General features: G+C 41.7%; 2 non-coding genes across 2 annotated transcripts; one reads left to right on the forward strand and one right to left on the reverse strand.

Annotated features, from left to right (window-relative positions):
* Window positions 1–200: 200 nt before the first annotated feature.
* Window positions 201–272, reverse strand: trnag-ucc (transfer RNA glycine (anticodon UCC)). The gene has a single exon. It is a non-coding gene; the product is annotated as a tRNA-Gly (tRNA).
* Window positions 273–3,154: 2,882 nt separating this feature from the next.
* On the forward strand, window positions 3,155–3,226 carry trnaa-ugc (transfer RNA alanine (anticodon UGC)). The gene has a single exon. It is a non-coding gene; the product is annotated as a tRNA-Ala (tRNA).
* Window positions 3,227–23,384: the final 20,158 nt, after the last annotated feature.

Here is a 23,384-nt window from a genome sequence, read left to right on the forward strand (position 1 = left end):
TTTTCCTTCTACAGTGCATGTTTGAGGCCCCAGCTTCAGACTATGACATGTCCATCAGTTTCTTTCTGCAAGACACGAAGCTCAATCTTCAGACTGAGAAAAAGAAAATGATGCTGTTCAGATTTTGTTACAGAGGGTTCAGCAATATCAAATAAAGCACCACAGGCGCTAAGCACACAACGCTTCAAGATCAGCACACATGCGATGGCCAGGAATCAAACCTGGGTCAACTGCTTGGAAGGCAGCTATGCTCACCACTATACCACCATCGCTATGGAAAAGGCCATTTGTGTGCTGTCAGGAGTTCAGAGGGAAAAGAGAGGGGAGTACGGAGAAAAGGGAGGAAATGAACATCAGTCTGAAACCCTGATCTGGAAGTTCTGGCCAACCGTTCGATGCTTGAGGAAGGGGGGGGCAGGGCTTTGCTCAGGCTGTGTACAGTCAGGGTGGAGAACTGTTGACCCGTACCGGGGATATCGTCGAGCGGTGGAAAGAGCACTTCGAGGAACTCCTGAACCCGGTAAACACATCCTCTATGGAGGAGGCAGAGCCTGAAGACTCGGGGGGATCTTCGTCCATATCCGTGGCAGAGGTCGCCGAGGTAGTTAAAAAACAGACAGATTTTAACCAGGACATGCAGGATATTGTCAATGTTTTGTTGTACCCTGACGGCAGACAAGTGACAAACATCCCAGGAACAGATGAGCCTTTCACTGTCCCGAAGTACAAGGACGCAATAGGAAAGGCGTACCAGAGGATAACACTATACATATCTGCAGAGGATTTTGAAACCAAATCATCACTGTGTCAGTGCCATAGAATAAGGAGGGGCTTAATTACATTTAATTATGTTTAAATAAAATTACTTTCTGTAGGACATTTTAGTACACCTAAAATGCCAGTTACTGAACCAGGATAGTGATATTTAGAAGTGACTTTGTATACAAAAGCATGGTCTGAACATTTCAAGCCCACTTCTAATCATTTTGTGTTACAAAATCCTGAATCTGTTTACCTGCACTGGTGCTGGGTTGTGCAAAATCAACTTGTGCATCAGTCGCAGGTGTCTCCACTTTGACATGCTTTTAAAAAGTTATGTTTTTGCCACATGCACAGCAAAAGGCATCAGAAGCTCCAAGCACAGATCCACAGAATGGACAGTACATCTGCAAAAGACAAAAGACATGGTTTAGGTATGGAGGACTGTAATAAGGGGATCTCTAATAAATTTAGCTCATTTCTCAGGCTAATCTACAAATGCAAATGTGCTGCCTTGCAATGTCTGGTGTAACATACAATAAAATAAATGCCACGTATGTGCAGCATTATATGTAGTGATACAAACATAATCATAATTAATATACTCGAATGAAAGTCACATTACCGTTCCCGTTGTATTTTTATGCACAGTCGTTCAGTCAAAGACACTGGTTCAGGCAGCTGTCTGGTCCTGTCTCTCTCTCTCCATCCTATCTGTTACGCCGAGAGCGTCCCCTGTTCCGTTCGTAGTGACTGGTAATGCAGCGTTTTTCATTCGAAGATCGTTTCTTGGTTTGGAAATTGTTTTTCGTTTGCAGATCGTTTCTTGGTTTGGAAATCGTTTCATGTTCTGGAAATCGTTTCTTAGTTTGCAGATCGTTTCTTAGTTTGCAGATCGTTTCTTTGTTTTGGAGATCGTTTCTTGTTTTGGAATCATTACTTGATTTGCAGATCGCTTTTTGGTTTGGAAATCGTTTTCTCCTTTGCATCGTTCCTCTTTCAGTAGCGCGTTTTGTTTTTTTCTTCTTCAGCACGTTATTTCATTTGCACCACGATCCTCTTTTGTACCTCGTTTAGACCTGTGTTTGAGTTTGTGATTTTGCATCGTTTCTGTACTTGAAGCTGTTTTCCTAAACTGAGGAGTTTTGGAAAGTTGCAGATCGTTGGCCCCTGTCGGCCACCGTACAGTAGGATCACATTTTTGATGTCAAAAAAGGTCAAAAGGTTCTTTATTGTCATGTCATTCCACATTTGCACATGAAACAATACGAAATTGGACCCTGGTCCCGGTTTCAGCCATAAGACAATATAAAAACACTTTCATAAAAGACAATATAAGTATAAAGACACACACTAATATATGTTCTGTGGTTCAATGCATATTAAAACACCATCTAGTAAGGAATCAGCCACTACCAAATCACAATAAATACACCCCAGTAATACCTCTAATGACACCCCACTTATATACACCAATCAGTCATAATATTATGACCACCTGTTGTGTTGGTCCCCTTTTTGCTGCAAAAAACTCCTCTGACCCAATGGGGCATGAACACAGGACCTCTGGGGATGTTCTGTGGCACCGGGATTGTGGCAGTGAATCCTCTGGGTCCTGTGGGTTGCAAGGTGGGGCCTACCGAGATCAAACTGACCATCCCACAGATGCTCATTGAGATTGTGATCTGAGGAGTGTGGAACCTGAGTCAACATCTTAACTCTGTCGTGTTCCCTGTGCCACTCCTGAGCAATTTTTGTAGTGTGTCGGGGTGCATTGTTCTGCTGAGGGTGGCAGCTGGCATCAAGGACCGCTGTTGGCATGGGAGTTGGGGGATTTGGAGGGTTGTTTGATCTGCAATGTTCAGGTGGGTTTTACATGTCAAACATCCACATGAATGTCAGGACTTAAGGTTTCCCAGCAGAACATTGCATTATACCGAGATGATCAATGTCATTCACTTCACCTGTCAGTGGTCATGATGCTGTGGCTGACAGACGTGGACCCAAATACATTCAGTGACAGACCAGTCCTATTCTTAAGGGATGTGGACTGGAATTAAGTCCAGAGAGCTGCAGGAGGGATTCTAATACACTGAGCCTTGAAGTTATGGTTCAGAAACCTGACATTCCTGCTGTTTATAGAAAATAATCAATGAAGTCAGGAGAAGCTGTGGATCCTGCTGCTGTGTGATACAACTGCTGTGTAGCAAAATGAAAGAAAAGATGGCAACATTGTCCAGGACAAAGATTTACACTGACAGATCATGTGACTATCACTGATACCTGCACCTGTGTCAAGGTTTATGGATAAATAAATGAAAAGACTATGACTGGAAGATGACAGTGTGTAAGTGCAGAGGTTGTTCTCAGATGGACTGTCAGCATACTGTTCACAGGAGCTGTAGCTCAGTGGCAGAGTGCATGCTTTGCATGTATGAGGCCCTGGGTTCAATCCCTGGCATCTCCACCGTTTCTGTCACAGAGGTAGGGTCCATGAGGTTTTGTGTCACAGAGTCAAAAGAAGCTGGGCAGTTACATCTGTCAGTTGATAACACCCAGCTGAAGTGTGAAGTTTCTGCATCAGAAAGGAAACTAGAGCTCCCAAGTTATTGACACTCACTTAGCTTACGGATAATTGTCTGTAACAGATCTTTCTGGTAGAATAAATTAGTTTTTTTTTTTTGGTGTTAAACTTGACAGATATTAATTCAACTTAAAGGAGGGATGTAGTGGACAGTGGTGCATCTGGAAAAACTATAAGAGGAAACCTGTGAAGACATGGACTTTCTCAGTTTCATCATCAAGCCTGGTTAGTAAATAATTTAGTAATTAATAATTACTTTACTAATTAATATAGTCATTTGAATATTCAGAAATGTTCATATGTAGGTGTCATTTTTATAGGTTTCTTGTTGATGATTATGTTATACTTGTCATCCTGTGTTGGGACACTCCAGACACACTTACCGCTGAGAAGCAGTGTGACTCCTCATCCAACAACATCTCTGTGGACAAGTGCCAATATTCTTCTTGTTTATGCAATTCAGTTTATGCATTTAGGAACAGGTGCTGACTGTACACATTTACAATACAAAAGTAATTTAGAACTAAATATTTAAGAGGTTCTGTTGTTTTTCACTGCGTTACTCACTAGAAATATGGACTAAAACACATTTTGACACTGGGTCACAGCCTTGTTGATACTGAACATCAGTGGTGCAGATCTGTTCTTAGTTCCAAATGTAGCAACTGATGGATATAATTTTAAATTCACCTTAAAGTTCAATTAGTTCTGTTTTGTTTTTAAAGCTCATTGAATGCACAGTATCCTAGTATTTCATGTTCCACGTTGTTTTGTTTTGCTGACTTTTTCCAGCAGATGGTGGTATTGGCTTGATAATCAGTAAGACAATGCTAAACCAGCCCGTGGCTTTTCTGCTTAAAGTTTCATAGTGTACCTCCTTTTTAAAGCAGTCATGCTTTTAGAATATACTCAGTGGCAGAAGATAAGTACATTTTTTCCAGTGCATTTCAGAGGGAAATGTTGGATTTTTTTTTTTGCTCCGTTACATTATTGTGACAGCCTTAGTTACTTTAAAGATAAACATTTGACACATTGGATAACATGCTTTTAAAACATAATATATCATTAAATATTAAGGCAGTGTTTTCCAGCCTTTATAGCAGGGGTGTCAAACTAATTTTAGTTCGGGGACAAATGCAACCCAATTTGATCTCAGTTGTGTTGGACAAGTAAAATCAAATCACAATAACCTATAAATAATGACAACTCCTTTCCTGTTTTTTCCCTTTGTTATAGTTCAAAAAAGTACATTCTGAAAATGAACTACATCTTTTTAAAAAACATTATAAACATCCTGTATTTCTCCAGAAAAATAAGTTCAATTTCAACAATATTATGCCTCAGTTTATCATTTACACATTACAACTAAGAGATCACAGCGGATCTACGGAGGATTTTACTTTATGAACAAAACAAATTGTCAAGGTCTAGAAATTATTTAAATGTATCATTTTACAAATTTAGTTGCAATTCTCTGTAATTTCTACATTTTGCAAAGTCATCCCTCTGGCCGGATTGGACCCTTTAGCAGGCTGGTTTCAACCCACGAGGCATACGTTTGACACCCCTGCTTTATAGCTCATAAAAAGCTGTGTGTACTTTGGGTCACATCTCAGATGTCTATGAGTTGTTAACAGCTCTACTAAATGCTACTTTTCCTTTCTAATGGTTTCTGTGGTTTCATTTCAGAGGAAAAGTCCAGAAATTTAAAACACATTATTTCTGTATCAGAAATTTATGTTTTCTTTTTTCTTCTCAACTTAACCACAGAAAGAGCTCAGACCTATCTGTTGTAGCAGTAGTTCAGACCTGCAGCAGCTACACCAGTAACAAGCTGCTGACACGCTGATGCTTCACCAATAATTAATTATGCCATTTTATAACAATAGAGCAGTCAGACCAAAGCACAACTTTTACTTTAAACCTTGGCTGCATTTTGTTACTTCCACTCATGTAGTATTACTTTAAAGCTGCTGTCCGGAGTTTGAATCGCAGCGTCTCCCAAAACACTGGTGGTCCCACCCTCCCTCTGATTTCGCCCCTTTATTTGTGCACGCACGCAGTACATGAGAGAAGTGCCCGGAGTGCTGCAGCATCTCGCCTGTTTTGCTGTTTTCCACTCTTCTACATTTAGTACATTTAGTAAATAATAAAGGAATTACGTTAGAATGCTGTATTGAGTCTAACTTTTCCTAATACCAAAATAACATGAATCTGCGAGGACGAACTAGTAAAGTTTCAATATGTGATTACACTCGTGTATCCCTCTCGATGACGTTGTTCATCAAACTTAGTGCATTTACGCGTGCATATGTGTTACATTGTTTATTTATTTCTATCTAGAGTTCAGAATTGCATGACTCCTCTGACGAAGAGTATGTCCCAGACGCCCCAACATCTTCCTCCAGAGGTCGGGCATCTAAACGAAGCCGTCAGGCGGGCTATGGAGGCCGTGGTCGGGGAGCGAGGCGAGCACCCCAAGCCAAAAAACGTCCTGCAGTCTCTTGGCCTGACAAGCCGTGGGATTGGTAACTTTTCTGGAAGTTGCTGATCCCTGATGCTCTCTCCTCCACAAGCAAAACAAATGTGCGCGCGGTTGCGTAGTGCGTAGCTCGCCCACCTCTGCATGGGCTTGCTTGCTGTGCGCGTAACCGTTGATTGACAGCATGACAAAGCTGAAGCTCGAACTTGATTGGTCGGCAGCGACCGGCGCTTTTTGGAATAACATGGGGGTCTATGAGAGGAAGGCGGAGCTCAGGAATAAATTTTCATATCGCGTTATACTAACTTTATATTATAGTATCGAACTAGACCAACAGCTTTGTTAAAAAATGATACATAAATTGAAAACAAACGGAAACTCCGGACAGCAGCTTTAAGGTCCCATATGGTGAAAATCCATGTATTATTGTGCTTTGTATGTTTTCAAAGTTGGATGTGTAAAATATAAGCTGAGAGAATATGTAATTACTTACTTCTGCCATTCCTCTGGTCCCCTTCAACTCAGTGATTTCTCAACTTTTCAAGCTGTTTGGAATTTTGTTCAGTTAGTAAGTTGGAACTGAGAAACCATTAGTCATCCAGCTCAAGCTTTATATAACCCCACACCCTCACTGCTTCCAGGTGAGACATTCAGAATGAGCAGGTGCTCCACAGTCCACCAAGTTTGTTTACTTTCTAGAGCTGCTAATGTCTCAACCGTGAACAAAGTACATCAAATGTTCTGCTGCTGGCTGCTAGAGTGAGCATAAGAGTTTTTATGCACTCCCAACATCTGAGGATCTGAAGACTCAGAGGATTACTATTATTATTAATAACAAACACATTGTGTGGGTAATGTGGTAATCATCACCCACACTACTAACTTTCCCACAACTTTTGATGGTATGCCCTGTAACTGAAAAGCTGGGGGACATTTGGAGATAGTGGAAATTGTAAGACAAACTTGAAGCCAACAAAAAGAACTGTGTAGATTATTGTGTTTTAAAGTGTTTCATCAGTCCAATCTAAACTCTGCAGGGTTTTTTCTTCCATCTGTTTGCTTCCCTCCTGCTCTCTGTGCTCACATATATTACATTTGGATGAAGCCTAATTCCCAAAAAACTTTTCTAACTTACACAATTTTCTGTTCTTTTGTCAGGCAGCAGAATAAGTATGAAATAGTAACTGAAACGAACCCTGATAACGCCATGTTTACTTAGTCACTCTAGAGCTTTTCCCAATCTGTAGTTCTGCAATGGTAAACTAAATGTTTTATAACTGCAGTGTCACCTGACAAACTCACCATACACATACGTTAAAAGCAATGGCTGTGCTGTGGATTTTGCAATATTTCCATGTAAAATGTTTGCTCAGAGAAAAAGTTAGAGATGATAAAAAGTCCTGCTCTCACTCATTTGTTTATGTCTGTCAGCAGCCATTATCAGCTGTTTTGCTCCATGCTGTCAGTCACAGATGCAGAGAGAGTCTTCTTCTTGAAAGGGGTGTGGACAGCAGGACACCAGCTACATGTAAAGCTACAGACAGTGAAACAGCCTGTTTAGAATAGGGCTAAAACCAGTGTTTATATAGACATGGTTTGATTAATTTGCTGAAAAGGAGAACAATATGGGACCTTTAGTTAGAATTATTCATCTCGGCCTTTTGGAGTGTTCTAACACGGACATAATGGTGCTTTTGCTTAAGTAAAGGATCTGAATGATTTTTCCAATGCTGCATATATTGCATACAGCACATTACCACCAATTACCACTAATATTTAAGTACTTTATTGGTAAGTAAAAATCTTCATTCTTGTGACAAATTAACACAGTATGGCCATATGACTTCTTGCGCGACTGTCGCCCCGTCCACACGAAGACGAAACGAGGTCTAAACGCATAAGTTTCTTGCCGAATCTGCGTATCATCCACACGAAGACGGCGTTTTGGGGGTCTGTAAACGATCGTTTTTGAAAACGGGTTCCAGAGTGGAAAGATTTTGAAACGCCGTTTACGCAGCTCCGTGTGTACGGGCGATCCGCTGCTTTTCAGAAACGCTTGCGTCATAGTTTCGTATCTTCATTGACACGCATGCGCCAAACGCGGCCATGGCAACAACAATGGCGGCGTACAGTGTAGCAAATGTGCTGATGAAGCTCTCTGTTTACAACTTTTGCCGCAAGTGCGCATGCCCAGTTTTTTTTTCTTCTGTTTGCACATTTCCGTTATATCGTTACAGCGCCCCTAGAGGTCTGACATGTGTTTTACAGCGTTTCCATGCGTATCGAGTGCATTCGTGTAGACGCATACATTTTCTGAGAGGCCTTCGTCTTTAGGGCGATCGTTTTTGAAACTGTTCAGCGTTTCGTCTTCGTGTGGACGGGGCCTGTATGTTGGAGTGAAGGCATTTTAAAGGGAAAACCCACTCATAATGCATGAGTGTGAGATTGTGCGTGTGTGTGTGTGTGTGTGTGTGTGTGTGTGTGTGTGTGTGTGTGTGTGTGTGTGTGTGTGTGTGTGTGTGTGTGTGTGTGTGTGTGTTATAATCTCACCCTGGACTAACAGTGGAATCCAGTTGGTCACAATAAGGTCTTTGTGTTGAGTGCAGAACCAGCAGGTGAAAACTCTGTTTCAGAGAAAGTATGTGATGGAGAAGTAGTACAGTGTGCAAACCCTGTCTTATCTGCATGCATTTATGACTATGCACAATGTGTAGCACACACACTTGAGTGGTGGTGTGTTTGACTTCAAGCTTGTTTGCTCTGGTGTGTGCATGCCATCCAAGATGACTGTGCTTAAACCTCTGAGGATTCATTTTAAACCATTCTTTGGTTGCTTTACCTTAAATGAACCATGCATCTTTAGTTACAATGCAAAGACTTTACGTTCTGTGCAATACCTCATTAAAATGTGATTTTTTTTCATCTTTCAAGTGAAAAATTTGAGCAATTGAATCCCCTCAAAATGTAATTATTCAGGTGCTGACTAAAAATAAACAACAAAAGAAACCATATGAAGCAGCAGCAGTTTCTATTCCAGCCTGAGTTGCTCCATCATCACATACAAATATGGATTCTGAGCAGGGCCAGGTCTCCTCTTCCCAGCTGACAAAGCTGAGTCTGTGCTAGTCTGAAGCAGGCCAGTGGGGCACATCGGCTGCGTGGCCTCGGCATGAGAGCTGCACATTCAGCCACTGACATTTCAACAGACGTTTACATGACACTTTGCCATGAAGATGCTTTTCCCTCAGTGAATTGAGCAGCTGCACTTACATTGGCAATGATACTGACGAGGATTCTATGTGCACATTTAAGTGACCATCATGTGTACATTATCGGTGGTCATATGCAAACCTCACTGACTTTGTTTATTTGATCTCGGCCAGATTGGTTTACTGTGTTGACTCTGACTGTAAAAATGTGTTTGAAGGATAATTTCTGGTACACTTAATGTTGTGTGCTTTTCAGAGAGGACTGAGCCGTCATGAAAACCAATGCATGTGTTTGCATCGTTGTCTTCCTGGACAAACTTTTGAACAGTAGTGTACATGTACAGCATCACTGTGCACACATATTCCTCTTTATTTGACTTGGCCGCCGTCGTCTCCTGCTGGTCGCCTGTTTGTGTTACCCTCCACCAGGGTTGACACTGCAGCACAACGGGAATGACTAAGAAAGACATGACACATATTCTCTGAGGCGAGTTTCTCCACTCTCCTTGGCGCTGTCTAAGTCTTCTGGATGTGGGTAGGGATCGATGTCCAGCAAGGAGGTCAGGAAGCTGGACACAGCTCCATCCCTCGAGGACTGGTGGGTGGACTGGTAAACTTCAGCTAAGAAGTGTTGTCCAAGTTGTTCCAAATAAACCCCATGCGTTCCTGCATCCATCACACAGGAAGACTCACAAAGTGAATTATACATCTGCACTTTATGAAAATGAAATCAAATTCCAGATTAGTCTTCCAGCCCAGGAGAATATGCTAGTGTTCTTGCCAAGTTCCCACTCTGAGTGATGAGCAGGAATATTGGGGGAAAGTGAAAGCAAAACACAGTGAACTAAAGCAGCCCAGATTTCATGGTCTTACCACAGAAATGCTGCTTGTTTTCAGATGAAGCAACCCTGGTGCTGCCCTGGTGTGGCCTCTGTCTTCAAAATGTGACTTAACACCCAGGGGAACAGCAGCAGTTCAAACAGAACTTCCCTGGTCGTTCACACTGAGAAACACAGTAAGACATTGAAATCAAAGAAAACAAACTTTGTCACAGGGTATTTTTCTGTCACATACAAAGACACAGACACTGCTGACACAAACCTCTTTAAAGACTCAGTTTGTGGTTTTAACTAACTTTCCACTCAGCATTCCAGCATGTAGAAGATTGTATGTTGTCACTGGCAATATCTGAAGTGGTCTTTTTACACAGAGCCAGTCCAGTGACACCAGGGTGACTGTCATATTGGCAAGTCGATAGTCTGGATCCCTTTAAAGCTAATAAACATCAGAAAATGAATCTTTTGTGGGTTGCATAATGGCTTTATAAACATTAGTTGCCCAAATTACATATAATCTCTCAAAGAATGCATCACAGTGATCACGGGTGGTCTTTGACACACAGCATTTTCCTCGTTTCCTCTGTATTAAAGCATTTCCAAAGAAATCATATTCAATCATTTTTGACGTTTTATCAAGACTACCTTAAAAACTTTCATAAACACGGTGTCAGGTATATTTAGCACAGACTTGAGTTTGCACAGTGCTGTCAGGTATCCCCCATTCCCTACAAAGACACCATCTGGTGGAGTCTGGCAGTAACTGAGGCTGAAGTTTTTATTGCGGTCTAGACTAGCAGAGGTAGCATGGTTCTTAAAGTCACAGACCCCTCTCATCAATCCACCAGTATGGATTCCATCTGTATCACATTACTAAACCCTCACCGCTCTGTGATGTAGGTGCTCCTGTTCTCTGTATGTTGCTGCGTTTTAATATCACAGAAGCCAGTAAACTCTCCTGGGCTAAAATAAACCAGCCCCTCCACTGACCCCACAGCAACCTCCTCCAAGATGGATCTCACACTAGCATGAAGGCGAACACAAGGAAGGATCACTGTCATAGCTAGCTACTGTAGGGGCCCAGTGGCTTGAATCCTGACATGAGGCTGATAACTGGTGAAGTTTAGGGGTTCATTCAACCTCCTGGATCCGAAAAGAGCTAAATGATAGTGTCATAGAGGCTAGTGTTAGGAAGTCTGGTGAAAGCTGCTGGAGGCACATAGTTTATCTGTCTGATACTGGCTGACCATAAAACAGTAGTTATACACACCACACTAAATGACTGAATGCTAAAGAACAGGAAAATGTTGTGGGACAAAATATCTTCAGCATTTATTTTAAAAAAATCAATGTTTGAGTATACGTTTTAGAGTTAAAATATTTGCAGAATTAAAAAGTTCTGACTTGCTCCCTGTAGTGGTAGTGTAGAGAAGAGATTGCAACAGACAGACTTATTTATCAGATGGGCTGACGTTGTGATGAACACATTAACTGAACATATAACGTGAGCACTAGCATTGGCAAACAAAAACTCTGAGTAGAGAAATGCCACTATCGTGTACATATTCTATAATTAATAGCGTTAATGTTTCAATAATTGGTCAAATTTATATGTGTAGTGTGGCATGTGGGGTGTTTTATTTCCCCCACTCACTCTACATTGAGTTTATTTTAATTTATATTAACATATTTCTGACTTGACTAAAAGGCATCAGAGCAATTGTGGTGATGTTAGCACTGGGTTCCTTCCGTTGACAGTTAGACCAGTAAAAATTAGTAATGAACAGCTGAGTAACAGCTGATTCATTCATTTTTCACAATATGTTAAAAAGCAGAACTTTTACCAAAATTGTTGACAACAGGATTTGTCATACCCTCAAGCAGAAACAGCACAAACATCTTCATTGACACCTACCTCTCTACTAAACAGCCGTTCCTTTTCCAGTCCCCAGGATGAAGCAATGAGTAAAAGTACTTAGTTACTCTTCACCAGTGGAGTTTTAAAAACATTTCTTTATTATTAAAACACAGGAAAACCACATTGTTCCTCTATAATTTTTTGGGTAGGGGGTGGGGGGAGCTGCAGCCTATCCCAGCTGAGTTTAGGTGAAGGCAGTGGACACACAATCACACTCACAGTCACACCAACAGACAATTTAGAATCACCAATTAACCTCAGCGTGTTTTTGGACTGTGGAAAGAAGCTGGAGAACCTGGAGAAAAAGATGCATACATAGGGAGAACATGCAAAGTCCATGCAGAAAAATCCCAGGAAGGGAAAGATTCCTGGAAGGCCGGGAAGTGAACCAGGGATCTTCTAGCTGTTAGTGCCAACTACCAAGCCACTGTGCAGCGCTGACAATATCATGACAAGATGTAAGACATTTAGTGCTGTTTGTCTTGATATTCTTGCACAACATACCTTACATTTTCTGTCTATACCATCTTGAATTTGAACACTTTTTTCATATGACTCAAAAAATGAATAGATCAACAAAGATTGGACTTCAGTAAGTGGCTCCAAACAGTCTGCTGTTAGCCACCAAGTTTCTCATAACAACTAGGGAGAGCTACATTTAATTCCCAAATGCATGCCCCACTAGAGTGATGAGAGCAAAAATGTAGCATGAACATTCTTGGAAAACCAACGGATGTGTCATTACTTGGACAAACATCCAGTCAAACTTCTACTTTAACTTCCCTTAAATTGCTAACACTGTTTATTTAGCTTTAATCATCCACTGTCTCATATTAAAGAGAGTTAACTTTATGACTTCCTTTGTGTCCCTGTCTGAAACTCAAACCTCACGTCTCCCCAGCCCACTCCTACTCAGTGACAAAGCCAACGAGCCAACTCACTATTTATTCTTCACTATATGAACCAGCGTGCGAGTCATGTCTGTGTAAATACAGGTGAAATTAGAGATCTGGTTGAAGGAGTGGAGTATGTTGTTCGATTTAACAGGCCATACCGTAGTTATTTTACTGTTTTTTCACTGTAATCCTTGTTCCAGAGCATTTGGCACACATCTGCTTTCCAACACTGCCCAATGAATGTTGTTAATATAAGCACTAAATCTCAATTAACAATAAGGAAGCAATTCTGTTGCTCTCAAGGAGATTTATCTTTCATGGCAGCAAGGTTTGGGGATTGGAGAAGGGAGGATTGAAAGTGGAGTCTAAACACACTGTGCAGGAGACAGCTCCTTACACATTGCACCTGGAGTGAGTTTCACTGATTCATCTCTGCGTACTGCTGGTGGTAACAGCCTCTAATGCTACCAAATGAAAGAAAACAGCCCTGCTTGGCTTTGGTCAGCATATTATGTGGTTCTGGCTGTGGGTTAGTGAGTTTGGTTTCAAATTCCCCAGAAAATAATCCATCACATCCCTTTAACAGGATTGGAAACGGATGCCATAGTAATATGCCAGCAACACAAACTGGCTCTGTGGTAGGATAAAGGCCTATTTTAACCACTACATATTGGAAAAAAAATGCACATTTAAACTGGATTTGAACAGGATAAATGCTGCCGAGACAACTTTGATGGTAATTATGGTATTTCATTACCACAGTGACTCTGATGCTTCATCTGAATCCCTCAGAAATTCATAAGCATTTTTAAGTCTTAAGTTGCCATAAACGTCCTCACGTACTTTTCTTTCATTTTTGTAAAAATAAGTCCATTCCTGGGAAACTGTAAAACTAAATATATTTACTTAGCCTTATTTAGCTTCAGTAACTCATTGTAATATACAAGTTGTGGCATAACTTGCAATTAAAAGTCTTTCTACAAATCTTTTGTAAGTAAAAGGTATAATTAATTATTTCTGTATTACATACAGTTTATGAAGGTGTGTGTTTCAGGGCTAGTAGGGATGTAATTTAACAGCTTATGTGTTAGGTTTTTTTTTTTGTAGAGTGAGCTCAGGCGCAGAAAAAAGTGAGCAAAAGAGACAGGTGACATTAATGATTTATTCACAAAAGGCTAGGATACAGAACTACAATTCCCAGTTATTGGGAAATCTCAGGAACTGGGCACGGAACTCAATGGGCTGTAGGAAAGTATGGTGTCCCTAGTGGTTGGGCAAAAAACTCTAAACAAACCCTCAACAGGTAAAACCTGGGAAGGAATGCTGAGTGCAAAAACAATACTAAAACTAAGGTCGAGCAAATTGCAATAACTAGAATTCAGAGGAGAACCTTCAGGGCCTTCTAGGCCTTCAGAGAAGGCCTTAAAAATCTGGACCAAAAAATATGAGTATTAAATTATATGTATATATATATATATATATATATATATATATATATATATATATATATAATCAATCTAATTTAATACAATAAATTTTAATAGATTTTCTTTCATCTAAGTTCTATAGTATAGTTAAGTTTACTGTCAAGTTCACATCAGCAATGAAAGGGTTACTGTCCTTAAACATGTTATCCAATCAGAATCGTCCATCTCTATCTAAGCCCGGTTAGCTGGCTCATTAACTGGTTAGGACTTCACGAATCCCGGGGAAGGCCAGGCTATGTGTTTTGGTTTGGAGATTGATGGGAAAAATTGACCAATTACGATTTGATTTTAAGTGGGCGGGACAAAAACAAAAGATCGTAGGCCTTCATGAAGTCCGAAGAGCAGGCAGAGCGGCAAGAGCGTTGCTGAGAGACAAAGAAATGACGGAATACGAGAGCGACGTTGTGGCTAGCTTGATAGCATTGCCTTTTTCAAGGCGGCCTTTCACAGAAAAACTTAACATAATAAAAACGGAAGACCAACTCCAGAACTGGAATTAAAAGAAAATGTTAAGAAAGTGGAACGGCATTTCAAGACCAAAAATTATCAGCGATATCCATGGATGACGGGCTGTAAGAAAACAAACAGACTGTACTGCTGGAGCTGTTTACTTTTTACAACTGACAGGTCATCCACTTGGGTCAGCGGCGGATTTGTGAGCCTTACAAATCTGACAAAGTCAGCCCACCGACATCAAGATTCTGCGGCACACCTGCAAGCGACGGTCTGTTTGAAAACTTTTGGGGGGACACAAGAGTTGATCTTCAGCTAGACGAGCAGCGTCGTAATAATACTACGGCTCACAACAACAAGGTCAAGCAAAACAGAGAGATCCTGAAACGTCTCATCAATGTTGTCACATTTCTTGGAAAGCAAGAGCTGGCATTTCGAGGACATGATGAAAGAAAAGATTCTGAAAACAAGGGGAACTACTTGGACTTACTGGAGTTTCTGGCGGAGTATGACAGCCCTCTGCGCTGTCATCTGGATACTGACCGAGGCAATGAAGGAGGAGGTGAGGAACACTCCTTTTGTCTCCGTTATGGTAGACGAGACAACTGACGTAAGTAACACTGCTCAGATATCATATGTCCTGCGTTACACCACTGATGGAGGTGTAAAGGAGCGCTTTTTCCAGTTTGGTGATATCAGTAGTGATAAGCACGCAGAAGCCATAGCTGAACAAGTTTTGGAGATTCTGGAGGGCTGTACCTGCACCAATAAGGTAATTGCCCAGTGTTATGATGGAGCTGCTGTCATGGCCTCTGGATTAAATGGGGTCCAAGCCAAAATAAAGGAAAAAACACCACAAGCTCTCTTCGTTCACTGTTATGCGCACTCTCTGAACCTCGTCATGTCTCAAAGTGCTGCTAAAATCAAAGAGTGCAAAATTTTTTTCTCACACCTCAGTGGCCTTGCAGCCTTTTTCTCGAAGTCAGCCAAACGCACGAAACTCCTGGATGAAATATGCCAGCGGAGACTGCCCAGAGTGACTCCAACAAGGTGGAACTTTTCATCACGTTTGGTTTGCACTGTGTATGAGCGGAGAGAAGAACTCTTGGAGCTCTTTGAATTCATTGTGGACAACCACAATGATTTTGATGATGATGCTGTGCACAGCGCTGATGGATACATTGCACTGCTGACGGGCTTCGAGTTCTGCTTTCTCCTCGCCGCATTCAACTCAGTGTTTGCCTACTCCGACGTGCTCTTTGGGATCTTGCAGAATAAGGAGCATGACATGCAGTTCTGTTTGTCCAGCATTGATGACTTTTGCAGCACCACAGAGAGAGAAAAGGCCAAATTTGACTCCATCTATGAGGACACATTGCGCCAAGTCAGGGCTCCGAGCGGGCGCAGGGCACGGAGAGTTGGAGTCGTGTGCACAGCCTACCAGCAGCTGCACAGTGAAATCCTGGACAACATTCTGACTCAGCTGAGGAACAGTTCAAGGATCATGAAAAACTGATGTTCCTTGCCCTTCTGGACTCCAAGAAGTTTGCCTCACACAGAGAAAACTTCCCCAGCTCGAAGTTTCAGAGCCTCGCTGAAAACTACGGGCTGCACTTTGACATCCCCAGGCTCAAGACTGAACTGACAGTCATGTATAACATGGCAAACTTTGAGGTAAGGAGCCCATCAGACCTACTGCACTTTCTGACACTTAAAGAGCATGCCGCAGCTGTATCTTCTCACCTGCCTGGTGCTGACCATTCCCGTGTCCACTTCCTCCGTGGAGCAGTCTTTCTCGGCTCTGAAGCGCATCAAGATGCACACCAGGAACAGTACTGGACAGGATCGCCTGGGAGCTTTGGCACTGATGTCCATAGAAAAAGGACTTCTTTTGGAGCTCAAGTCAAAGGACAAACTTTATGACGCTGCCATCACGCACTTCACAAAGAAAGACAGACGAATGGATTTCGTTTTCATGTAAGTTAAGCATATGTTTCAGGCTACCTTGATTATTATTTCAAGTGATTAATTGGGGCCAAGTGGACATTCCGTAATTTGTATTTATTGCGGAGGTTGTCTGTAAAATTTCCAGCGCAAATTGCCTTTAATCCAATATGTAAACTTAAAAAAACTTGTCAGAAGTGTGCGGTTGAATTTTTGTTTTTTAGAGGGTTTTTAACCCCCCCCCCCCCCATGCCCCCCTTTTCTGTCCATTTCCAAGAATTAAGGAGGTGTTGTGGAACTTATGAAAATTGTGATGTTTATTCGACATCAGTATTCATTGCGCCATGCGTAATTGGGCATGGAGAGGTTTTGCACTTTAATGCAGCTAAAAAAACTCTTTGTATTACCAGCCTTGTGTAACTTTTGCCATACTGTGCATTTGAAATTGTATAGTTTGAAGATGCTCATGAATGTATTTGTCAATGTCTGTATGACTTGTTGTGTGCTGTGATTTATAGCGCTGTCCATGGTGATGAAATGAGCCTTGGTGTCGGTGTCAGTAGTGTCACGGGGTGACGTTCTGGGTGACTTCATTTTATATTTACAGATTTTTGCTAAAGAGTATGTCTATTTAATGTTGCCTAAATGTTCTCCAGTTTTATGAAGTTACTGTTGAGAATGTTTCTTGTTGCGGAGAATGTTAATGATGTTACAGTCTATTTGTTTACATCCTTGTCATCATTAATTAAAGGACTGCAGTTGTTAAATGCTTTCAATTCATCTTACTGTTGCTTTTTTTCCACGATGATTTCTTTTCTCGGCAGTGAGGGCTGAGGTGAAGGCCCAGCTGTAGTGCTCACGGTTCACCACTGCTAGAATTATACAAGGAACTATAACTGTGCTGATAACTATAACTAAGGTCAGAGAACAGCTCAAAAGAATTTCTGCACAAAGCGAGGAAAATACTCAAGGACACTATAATAGGAGGGTCTCTGGGAGGGACTTGTGGTGTTTTTGACATCCCTCACATGACTGCACTTCCCTTTCAATGTCCTCGTCCATGCCTGGCCACCATAAATATGACCTCGCTAGACCTTTCATCTTTGACATGCCCATATGTGTCTGGTGTAGAAGCTTGAGCATTTTAACTCTGCCTTTGGTGGGGATAATAACCCTGGCTCCCCAGAGCACACAACCATCCCTCACACTCAGTTCAGTTTTCTTGTGTTGATACGACTTGAAGCGAGCATCCACTTGTGCAGGCCAGCCCTTTAAGGTGTACTCGTGAACTTGAGACAAGATGACATCTTTGGCTGTCCAGCGTTTGATCTGTGTGGTATCAACCAGTGTATCATCCAGCACATCCATCATCAAGACCTGTCCTGTCATCTCTTTTTCAGGTGCAATGTCTGGTGGGGCAACCTGCTGAGTGCATCTGCGTTTGCATGGTGTTTGCCTGGTTTGTATACAATGTTGTACTCATAAGCACTCAATGTCACAGCCCATCTTTGTACTTTCGGCAAGCCCATCTGTGGAATAGGCTTCTTGACGTTGAAAAGAGAGCTCAGTGGCTTATGGTCAGTGTAAATGGTGAAAACTCGGCCATACAAGTATTTGTGGAATTTCTTGATACCGAACATTACAGCTAAGCCTTCCTTGTCCAACTGAGAGTACCTCTTTTCCGCAGGCACGGGCGTGCGTGACATGAAGCTTAAGGGTCTTTCACTGACGTCATCCATCCTGTGTGATAAAACAGCGCCCACCCCATATGGTGATGCATCGCAGGAGAGAATTAACTCTCGATCAGCAGAGTTATGCACTAATACATCTGCTGAGTTCAACAAAGTCTTTGAGTTTTGGAAAGCTTCCTCTTGTTCCTTTTGCCATGTCCAGGACCCATCTTTTCTTAACAGCTCATGCAGGGGTGCCAACAGGTTTGCCAGGTTTGGAAGGAACTTGTAATAATTAAGCAAACCCAAATAAGCTTTGAGCTCGTTGACATTTGTGGGAGTGGGAGCCTCCATGATGGCTTTGACTTTCTTTTCCACAGGGTGTAGCCCCTGTGCATCCACTCTGTGTCCCAAGTATTCCACTTCTTTTTGCATGAAGTTGCATTTACTTCTTTTCAGCCGCAACCCCGCCTCTTTCAGTCTCATTAATACCTTGTCCAGGTTTTTTAAATGGTCTGCTTCATCCACTCCAGTCACCAAAATAATATATACAGCCAAAGCTGTATATTTGGTATATATACCAAATATACAGCAACCAGAGGTATTCCATTCAGAAGGCCTTCCATGGTCCTCTGAAATATGGCAGGTGCAGACGCCACACCAAAAGGCAGTCTGTTGTAAGTGAAGAGTCCCCTGTGAGTGCTCACTGTCACATACCTTTTCGATTCATCATCCAGGAGTATTTGCTGGTATGCGTGACTCATATCCAATCTGGAGAACTGCTTCCCTCCTGAAAGCGCTGCAAACAGGTCCTCCACCCTGGGCACTGGATACTGCTCCAGGGATGCCACTGTGTTGACTGTAAGCTTATAATCTCCACAGAGTCTCACAGTCCCAATCGGTTTCAGAATCGGCACAACTAGAGCTGCCCATTCAGCATATTTCACTGATGCCCTCTTTAAGCAGTCGGTCTATCTCCTCATCTACTTTTGCTTGCATGGCGAAAGGAACAGACCGTGGGCGGAAGAAACGTGGGGTGGCATCCTGTTTCACATGAATGGTAGCTTCCATGCCTTTAAGGGTGCCCAACTCCTCTTTGAAAACCTCTTCATGTTTGTCTATCACTTGCTATAGTGTGGCTCCTGATGTTTTCACTTGGTGCATTTTTCTAGATTTATGTCCGTTTTCAATTTCTCTCCAGTCCAACCCTATCTCCTCCAGCCAACCTCGTCCTAGCAAGCTGGGGCCATCTCCTTCAACCACCACCAGGGGCAGCTTCTTTCTCTGCTGCTTGTAGTTGACTCTGACAAACGTGGCGCCCACCACCTTAACAGAATCCCCTGTGTATGTTTCCAGCTTTATCTTGATGGGTTTCAATGTTGGGAGCTTGGTGTGTTTCCATATTTCCTTAAATGTGTCCTCGTTCATTACTGTGAGGCAACATCCAGTGTCAATTTCAAATTTGACATTCCTCTTGTTCAGCTCCACCTCCACTGTGTAGGGGTCTATTTTTCTTAAGTGCACTGCACTCCGACGCCCTAACTTGTACACTTTACTCTGGTGCTCTTGTCTACACTTAATGCAGTTCAAGGTGAAGGAATCCTCCTCAGAGCTATCAGTCTTATTTTCCTTCTCAGCCTCATGCACTTTGTGAGAGCGGTAGTGTGAGCTCTGCTTTTTATCCTTCGTTTCATTTGTAAATCCCCTTTTCTTCTGGTTCAGTTTAGCTTTGCTTCTACAAGCTCTGGCTATGTGTCCCACTTTACCACAGGCATGACATTTTTCTTGTTTGTACTTACAGGCTGCAGCGGTGTGCTTGGTTCCTTTGGACCGGTAACACTCTGTTTTCTTCTTTAAAGGAATGAGGCTCCTGTTGTCCTTTGGTCATGCTGAAACATTTTGCTGTGGTGCCTGTCTGCAAGTCCTGTGCGTTTTCATTTGCAGTTTCCAATGATACTGCAAGTGACAGTGCTTTGTCAAAAGTGAGGTCAGCTTCTGACAAGAGACGCCTTTGGATTCTGTCATTGTTGATGCCGCAGACTATCCGGTCCCTCAACCTCTGCTGCAACATGTTGCCATAGTTACAGTCCTGTGCCCAACGACGTCGCTCGGTCACATAGTCCATTACTGTTTCACTGGGCTTACGATTTCAAGAGTCAGATTTGTACCTTTGTACAATTTCACTGGGCTTGGGATCATAGTGGTTTTTCATCAGGACCACAAGCTCTTGAAAGGACTTGTCCTTTGGTTTATCTGGGCTGAGGAGGTTGCGCATCAGACTGTAGGTCGCTGCTCCGATGACACTTATCAGTATAGCCTTTTGTCTGTCTGCATTGTCTATCTAATTGGCCGCGAAAAACTGCTCGAGTATCTCTGTATACTCATCCCATGTCTGATTCTTGGGATCGAACGCCGCTAGCGTGCCAATTGTAGCCATGTTTACTCCTCAGTGTCTTCTCTCTCTCCCTTTCCCAGCCGTGCTTACCATTGTGCCAGCTAACAAACCTTTAGCCGACTCCCGCCGAGTCCTTTTTCTCGTCCGGCGGTGACGCCTTCCTCCCCCAGGTCAGCCACAAAGATCATTGTCACCAAAAAGATGTTATATCTTTGATAATTATTCATGGTCCATACGGTTGTATTGCGTTGCTTCTGTTTTAATGAACCAGCCGTCAACAACATGCCTCGTCACTGTGGGATACCATTTTACATTCTTCTTCTACGTGCTTCACACTGCACTATACATTTAACAGTCACAATGAGCCCTCTGCTGGACTGAAGGAGGTAATGCTTGACTTAGGCACTGCTGTGAACTCCATGTAAACAACAAATACTTAATGAATATAATGGCATCAATGAGTGGTAACAGTAGCAACTGTAAATTTGTAAATCTGGCAAAGCAGTTGATGATTTACTGCGATACTACAGTCTCAAAAAACAAAGCAAAAGATTGCTCAGGGCTAAACTAAGGAAGTTGCGGGGCAACGATAACTGTAGGACAAATCTCAAAACTCTATGAAAGTTTAATTCTACAACCTCTCTGAAACTGGGCTTCTATAAACAATTAACCACTCTGACTGAGGCATGGCTTACTGTGACCAGAGTATAGGGAACCTGGGAAGCCTAACATTATGCTAAGCAAGCTGAGAATATTATGGGCGTTTCATCTTTTAGTGTAACTTTATTACCAAAAACGAGGTGACATTTTTGTGAAATGTAATTTAAAATCTTCACACTTTCCATCATTATTAAACACATTATTATGAAATGTTGGATTTCTTGGTCTAAATGCGCCTGAGAGTTACAAGCTAAAGAATTACTCTCCAAATTGGAACTAATGTAATTCAGTAATGAATTTAGTGTTGTATCTGTTACACGGTAACTTTAGACCTGGGCTAAGTTTGACATTGTGAACTGCTAGTGTAGTCCACAGCTGATCTCAGACATGAATCATGTCAATACGTTTTTCAGTCTCGTCATCTCCCTGTCCGAGTTAAACGAGCATTCAGACCTACACTGACCCTTCATTCCTTCAGACACCAAGTGTTCACATGAAGCAAGGAAGCCAACAAGTATGGAGCCCACATTGTTCTCTGGGCAACCTGCTGCTGCCTCCTCCTCCATGCCTCATCCTCTGCTCCCTGTGTGAGGCCTGCTGCAAAATTCACCATCCGATAACACGCTCAGGCCAAGCATAACTTCAAAGCTTGTTCCTTGTAGGCATTTCTCTGGGTTTTTGCTACAACTCAGGAATGTTCCTAATTTCATTTTCTTTCTCTTTGATTGGTAGCCTGTAAAACAATTACATGTAATGTGAATTACAGAGAACTATCATCCAATTTCCCTGAGCAGAGGGCATTTTTAGCCTCTTTTAGCTCGTTGTTTTGGTTGTCTGGTTCTTGGCTTTAATGTGTTGGGTCATCATCAGTCACGCCTGCAGCTGCAGCAAGGAGCAGTTTTCAGCAAGAATGTCTCATAAACCTACAGTATACCACAAAACAACAGCCCTACAAACAGCAGCAACAAAAACAGTAAAGATGAGGGAGGAACTATATATTCATTTACAAATCCATCCTTGGTCTGCTACCCACATATTTATCCTCTTTCATGTCATGTAAACAATTCATGCATAGTCTACGTTCTCAGGACTTCATTACTTTCACCATCCCCTCAGTCTGCACAGAACTCGGCAAGATAGCTTTTAATTATTCTGCTCCCTCAACGTGGAACTCACTACAGCAGAGTCTGAATGTCCCACTTGATTCCCCTGGAGGACTTCAAACATCTCTTAAACATTATGGAAATATCATCATTTAGGAGTTGTTGTTGTTCTTAGTGTTTTTACTTTGTAACTTTATTGCTTGGCTCTTTTGCACATCCATTTTGGTGTTAATGTTGTGTTTTGTCATGAACCTGTCTGTCTGTAACTCAGAGTTACATTATATTGTTGTATTGTCTAGTGCAGGTCCCTTAATGTTGTTTGTCAGTGACTCAATGTTATTTTATTATGTTATTTGAGGACAGGTCTCTCTTGAGAATGAGACCCTGTGTGTCAATGAGATTACCTGTATAAATAAAGGCAAAATAAAAAATTTTAAAAATGCTGTAAAACTGATTATCTTTTAGGATGATTATTCCTCAAAAAGAAAAATGAAGTATTTTCTAAAAAAAAAAACCCAGATACTGTACTTTGTGTTTGGACAAGCCACAGGACATCCATTTTATGTGACATAATACATTTTATTTCTCAGATGATGTTACAGGAATACAGAAAACATCTGTGTTTATCTTTTGCCATGATTTCACTTGAGAGACACGCAACTACATGAAGTGCAGTTCAGTTTTTCTTTAATATACAGACGTTTTTTCCAAAAATGCACATTTATGATTATTAAATGATTAAAATACTAGAATTCTGAAACACTGAAAAGGTATAACCATAAAAAAAGTCTGATCAAGATCTTAAATTAATTTTGACCAAATATTTAGTTCAGAAAAATGGCAGTCAGCATGTAGTTCAACTTGTAACTACAGTTTGCATTTGTAGATTGATTATTGCAGCTTAAATGAGTTAAGTTCTCATCTTTACATTCATGCAATATGCACATAACGAAGTGAGTGATGCAGTGTGTTAGTTATTATGTGTTTG

This window comes from Acanthochromis polyacanthus, chromosome 20 (assembly GCF_021347895.1).
Source record: "Acanthochromis polyacanthus isolate Apoly-LR-REF ecotype Palm Island chromosome 20, KAUST_Apoly_ChrSc, whole genome shotgun sequence".
NCBI lineage: Eukaryota > Metazoa > Chordata > Actinopteri > Pomacentridae > Acanthochromis > Acanthochromis polyacanthus.